At 43.2% G+C, this 6,152-nt stretch overlaps 1 protein-coding gene across 3 annotated transcripts in view; it reads left to right on the top strand.

The window, feature by feature from the left end:
* Window positions 1–2,975: 2,975 nt before the first annotated feature.
* Window positions 2,976–6,152, top strand: part of LOC108696440 (transmembrane protein 25) — a 32,480-nt gene continuing 29,303 nt past the window's right edge. For all 3 annotated transcript variants that reach the window (XM_018225809.2, XM_041569246.1, XM_018225807.2), the window contains exon 1: window positions 2,976–3,427. The gene's annotated coding sequence lies outside the window, so the exon portion shown is untranslated. The remainder of the gene's footprint in view (window positions 3,428–6,152) is intronic.

Here is a 6,152-nt window from a genome sequence, read left to right as displayed (position 1 = left end):
ATCAGGGAGGAGGGAAATGATCAAAGCAGGAACGGGGGTGGAAGGGAGGGGGGAAGGTAAATGATCAGAGCAGGGAGGGAGACAAATGAGCACATGAGGCAAGGGGGGAGGAGGAGGATCCATGCTCATAGAAATCTATACTCACACGTCTGTGCTCCTTTCTCAATCATCCCATATCCTGCCTCAGCCATCCTCTCAGAGTTATCCACACTCAACCATCAATCGTTCACTCTGTTATCCGTTCTCCTTCTTCGTTGCTCTTTTCTCTATCGTAGGAGAAGTTGTAGGGTTGCCACCTGGCCGCTAAAAATGATGGTTGATCCCAATGTTATTAATAAGAGTAAAAGATAAATATTTAAGAAGGCCGGTATTTTCTTCCAGAAAAGGTGGCAACCCTAAGGAGAACTGAGAGAGGTGACTGAGGGAGGTGGGCGCAGGTGCGAGTGAAGGTTTATGCGAGAACAGACTTTAAAAGTGAGGCACAGCAGAGGTACAACTACTGTTATATTGCACGGCTCACATTTCTAGTGAGGATGCCATAAAATGGCCACTGTATGAGCATGACATCACAAACAGCACCGCCAACCTCTGCACATCCAGTCCTCCCCCACTCGATGCGGCACTTAGGAAGAAAGTGCCAGCGGCTCCTGAGTTAGATACTGGAGACTCCTAGACTGGAAACTTGCAAAAGGGGCGTGTTGAGCACAGTTTAGAAACTGTGGCTGAGCACTTAAGATACGGCTCAATCTCAAAGTTTAACTTGTTGCATTCTTACTTTAAAAAAATTGTGCCTTGAATATTCAATTTTACAGCAGGTGGTGAAAGGGTAAAATCTGCCACCATGGTTCCATACCTACACAGGCATTCTCTACACTGAAGTGAGACTTTCAGATGTGCAAGTTTCTAAGTCTAAAGAGCACAGGGGATTCCTGGGTATAAGCAATTCATAGGCCCAGTGTGGTTTTCACAGAAAAGCATCTCTTAGGTTGGCAATTAGCATAACTAGGGGGTGGCTAACAAACTGACACCCTTCAGTGACTTTATCTTTCTTTGTTGAGACTTGTGTAAGGTGAAGTCACTCGGACGTCCGAGGCAAGTTCCCTCACTCGCCAAACTGCCCCCTGCAATGTTACCAATCAAGAATAATAATTGTGCCACTCCTTAAGCATTCAGCAGACTGCTTCTGTTATAGAAGGGTCAAACAAGGGGTTAGCAGGTGGACAAAAGAGGTATGTAAGTAGTGCCCCCCCGTTATGTCCAAGGCATATGCCTAACTCTAGTCGCACGTACAACTGAATGGTCAGGCACTTCGAACTGTATTTATAAGGTTATGATAGTGTGGCAGCTGCATACAAGGTTTTTTTGGGGGGGGGGAAACCCAGTCTAATTGCTGTTTTGAGCTACAGCGAACTAACTATATAAAATAATCTGTGTTTAGCCTGTGGCCCACAAACTTTGTGCGGAAGTCAAGCTGAACCCGCCAGACCTGCCGGCTTTGAGTTGCCCACACATAACTTAAATGCGTGTCTATATCTACAGTAGATATGAGAAAAGGGAACCAATGGATGGGGTACATTAGAAGAGCTTACTACTGTGTACGGTGGGCCCAGGTGCACATGGCCCAGACCTTCAGCAGAGGGAACAAACACCAGGAAACATCAAAAGAGACTGGCACAAGCCGGACCACACCAAGTAGAGAAGCCGGAGTCAGAAGGTAAAAGTTAACATTTTCTTTTCCATTAAAAGCAAATGCCTGACAATGTTTTGTGTCTACCAAGGACACTTAGTCATAGGCTGGATATTGGGTACAACATACAAGGTATTTAAAAGAGCCAATGGGAAATAAGCGGGTGGAACTACCAAGTGTACCAATCAAAGACGAGCCATTAGAATATAATGGTACTTATTTAAACACACCCCCAAGGCTAAAAATACAATAATTAGCTTAAGGACTACAAAATGAATATTCCAAAATAAAAGACATATGAATAAAATGTAAACGTTTACCATCTTACTGGCTTCTCTACCTTTACAGTATATACATACCATTAAATATGTGCATATACCGGTATACTGTAAGGAGCCAGAAGTTAGGCGAAGCAGTGCACACTCACTCGCTCTTATGGGGGGGCGTACATTGGGAGGGGGCCCTGGAGATTGGGGGGCCTTCAAGTCGAAACTGTTTCACAGAGTTTAGATTTGTAAAGATTTATACCGGTTGGAGAACAGAATAGAAACGGCTACAGGACTGAACTTCTGGAATCCTTGTGTGCCTCCACTGCCCCACTCCGATGCAGACCCCAGACTTGGATATCGGCTTGTCAATTGGGATGGGCGGAAAATTTTGATCAGTGCCTTTGAAGACACCTAAACATCGGGCACTGTAAATGCTGAATCATCAGATATAGGTAGAATTCTATTGTTTCTACCTGTATACCTGACAATTCAGCTCTACACGTGTGTATTGAAACAAACAATCTTTCTTGGAAAGATCTTTTCCAATAAAGATCGTAATTGTTAAGTCTATGGTCACCTTAAAGCACATGCAGGGCCTGGACTTCTTGCTGGCAGTTTATATCTGGTCAGACTGAGTGTAGACTAAAGCTGGCCATAGACGCAAAGGTCTGATCGTACGAATCGAGGATTCGTACGATTTTCGGATCATGTGTGGAGAGTCCTGACATTTTTCGTCTAGCAGAGATCAGTCGTTTGGTCGATCGGACAGGTTAAAAGATTTCTGCCGGCGGCCGATAATATCTCTGCATGTATTGCCGATCGTACAATTTTCAGAGGGAAACTGTCACTAGCTTTGGTCAGACATAACTTTCTTACGATTGCTGTCAGGGGCAGAACATCGGCTGATCTGTACTTTTGTACTTTATTTGATCTGAATGGTTAGTGGCAGGTCAGGAGATGGGAAAGTCTGATCATACGTTGATTCGTACGATCGGATCTTTGCGTCTATGGCCAGTAAATAATCAATCCGGTTTCTTCTGCTGCCATAAACAGCTTCAGTTTGCCCTTTGCTTTGTTTCTGCTGTAATCTGATCCATCTACTACTGCACAGTCCTCTGTGTGCAGTAGGAGCCAATCAGAGGCAAGAATGCTCGTTTGCTGGATGTGTATTCTCAGATGTCTTTGTTGGTATAAAAAGAAACTCCACAGTTATCATTTTCCATTTAACAGTTAAAAGATAATGCACGACACTAAGCCATTCTGAATTGTCTCTTGTATTTCAAGACACCAACTCAATCCTGTGTTCACAGCATCCCCTGTTGGCCGATCAATGCTTGATTTGTTATGCCTGCTGGCAATTGGCCACCTATGAAATCACTGCAGTGGCTGATCAGACCAAAGTAGCTGCTGATGCTGCAGGTGCACCTAAGAGGGGAAAGCATGAAGAGGATGAGCAATGAGTGGAGTCCAGGTAAGGGGCAATAATGGAATAGAAATGCAGGAACACTTGGCATGTGATGTCAGAGGGACAAACTGGGTTTATACAAAGCTCTAAACCGAGGCAACGAGCGGAGTAATACCATGACAATGATACCCCTGCAACCTGACATAATAACCCAACAATCAGTCTCTGTGGGGTTGAGTGCTTAGGTATACCTGGAGCTTTCTTAACTATCCCATGTTATAAGGTAACTAGTAGGACTATAGATGATCTGCCATGGCTTGTCATTACCCATCCTGCTGTATAATCAACCTGATCTGCCTAGAAATGACACCGAAAAACCCATATTACGTTATTCACTAAACTCCTAGATGGATTCAAATGGGCTCTGGAAAGGATTGGGATTTTTAACTCTTTCCAATCGATGTCAGTGTAATGCCTTTGTCAGAGGAAATGCTGTTTTTTGTTTTTTTTTGTGCCTTGCTTCTGAATCAATGAAACAGAGCCAAGTTGGGTATATTTAGCATTGGTGGCGGCGCTAGTACTGATGACCACTTAGGTATAAATTTAAAGAGCCATTTAGGTAATATAGCAATCATCATAGCCTAATGTGTTGCTTTGTATCCTTGAAATCTTGAGATATTATAAATTTGCAGTTTGCTAGTTTAGAGCAGAAAGACATGTTTACCTGTCTAGTATTCAATGTTTTTTTTTTGTTTTTTTTTATTATGAATAGTTGTTTTTTGGGGGGTTCTTTTGTTTTTCGTCTTTTTACCACATATAAAGGCAGTGTGTTTTTGTATAAACCATGAAGTTTGTATGCACAGGGTATATTTTAGGGTGTCACATGCTACATACATAGGTAAACCAGTGGGCATCAAACGTTTCAGAAGACCCTTGAAATTCACGAATGACATGTGGGAGTTAAGATCCTTTGCATTGCAAGTTCTGAGACAATGTTCAGATGTTTCATCAGAATGGTTAACTTAAGCTTTGCAGTAAATTTGTTTATTTTGCAGTAGCTGAGGGTGACATGCCAGGCATCTTGGTAATCCTATCCATACTGTGCATCAAACTGTTTAGAAGAGCCCTGGCATTTATATGTGGCTTTATTGTAGCCTTACAGAGTGGTGATGTGCTGGCCGGGCCGTTACCCGCGGGTCAGGCAGGTTTGGGCCGACCTCACTCTTCTCTTTGCGGTTGATGAGTGTGGATTGAGCTCTTCTCCTGCTCTCCCCGTCCGCCACCTTCAAATGCCGACTTCCGGCTTTATAGCCGCGCACCTGCTCGCCCCTCCCCTTTGTGACGTCATCAGCGTGGCGGGTCTATAAAGGGAACCCGGAAGTCAGATGCGGAAGGGCGGGTTAGGGTCTGGTGCGGGTCGGGTAAAAGCCGACCCGCACATCACTATTACAGAGCATGTGTTTTCTGGAAGGAATCAGAAGAAAAAGGCAAATAAAAATATATATATATAAAAAATAAATAAGACCAATTGAAAAGGGCCATTCTACAAAATACTAAAAGTTGACTTAAAGGCGCACCAACAGAAAAATAGAACTACTGTGATCATTGTCACAGGTGTTTGTTCATATTTCTTTGGAACGAGAATGTAATGCCAGGGATGGGGGGGGCTGGCTAATGATGAGCAGGTGGGTAAGGACATCAGGGGACATATGACATATAGGGAGGCACTACACGGACAATTGCAACACGTTCAGATGCTCTGCACAAAAAAGCAGGCGTCACGTTGGACGGAAATAAGGTAAGAGATGGAAATGTCGGATGAAGTCGCAGCGTTGATCCGACACGACTGCCAGATGCATCTTCTGCACCCGACAGTCGTGTCGTGACGGATCAACGTTGCGACACCATCCGACAATACTATTACTTACCATATTTCTGTCGCATTCAACGTGACGCCTGTGTTTTTGCAGAGCGCGTCAGACCGTGCCAAAATCGCCCGTGGAGTCCTACCCAAAGAGTTTTAGTATTTAGCCAGTTTTTTTCAAAACTGGACAGATGGAAACCCTAAGCCATTCTAATCATTGCATGGGTGGTGAAAAACATTCTAAAGGAAAACTTTACCCCCAAAATCAACATTTAACCAAATCCCAATTAAGTGGCATATTAAAGAATCTTACCAAACTGGAATATATATTTAAGTAAATATTGCCCTTTTACATCTCTTGCCTTGGACCATCATTTCGTGATGGTCTGTGTGCTGCCTCAGAGATCACCTGACAAGAAATACTGCAGCTCTAACTGTAACAGGTGTTGAAGCAAAACACAGAACTCTGTCTGTTAATTGGCTCATGTGACCTAACAAGTATAGTTCGTTTGGTTTGTTTGTGTGCACTGTCTTTTTTTTTTTTTTTTGACGCACGCCGCCACACAGTCTATGGGTGTCATTTTTTCGGCGAAACGAGGCGAAAAAATTCGCCCATCCCTATTTAGGAGTAAAAAAATGTGTAGCCTATGACAGATGGACATGAAACATGTAATCTGAAATTGCATAAGTGATAGATCATCTGGGGTATCTTCAGTTAGGGGCGCCTATAATGCCACATACTTAGGTAAACCTATCACAGATTGGGTATCAAACTATTCAGTGGATCCCTGACATTCATATTTAGGGTGTTTTTTTTGTTTTTTTTTTTGCACACACAAAAAGGGTGTTTTATCTGGTTACATAATGTCGTGTAGGAGATAAGATGCTGTAGACTGGAAGCTTTTAAGTGATTTTTGCAAAAAAAAT

Source organism: Xenopus laevis, chromosome 7L (assembly GCF_017654675.1).
Source record: "Xenopus laevis strain J_2021 chromosome 7L, Xenopus_laevis_v10.1, whole genome shotgun sequence".
In the NCBI taxonomy this organism is placed as follows: Eukaryota; Metazoa; Chordata; class Amphibia; order Anura; family Pipidae; genus Xenopus; species Xenopus laevis.
Note: the sequence above shows the minus strand (reverse complement) of the source record. Positions and strands in the feature narration are given on the sequence as shown.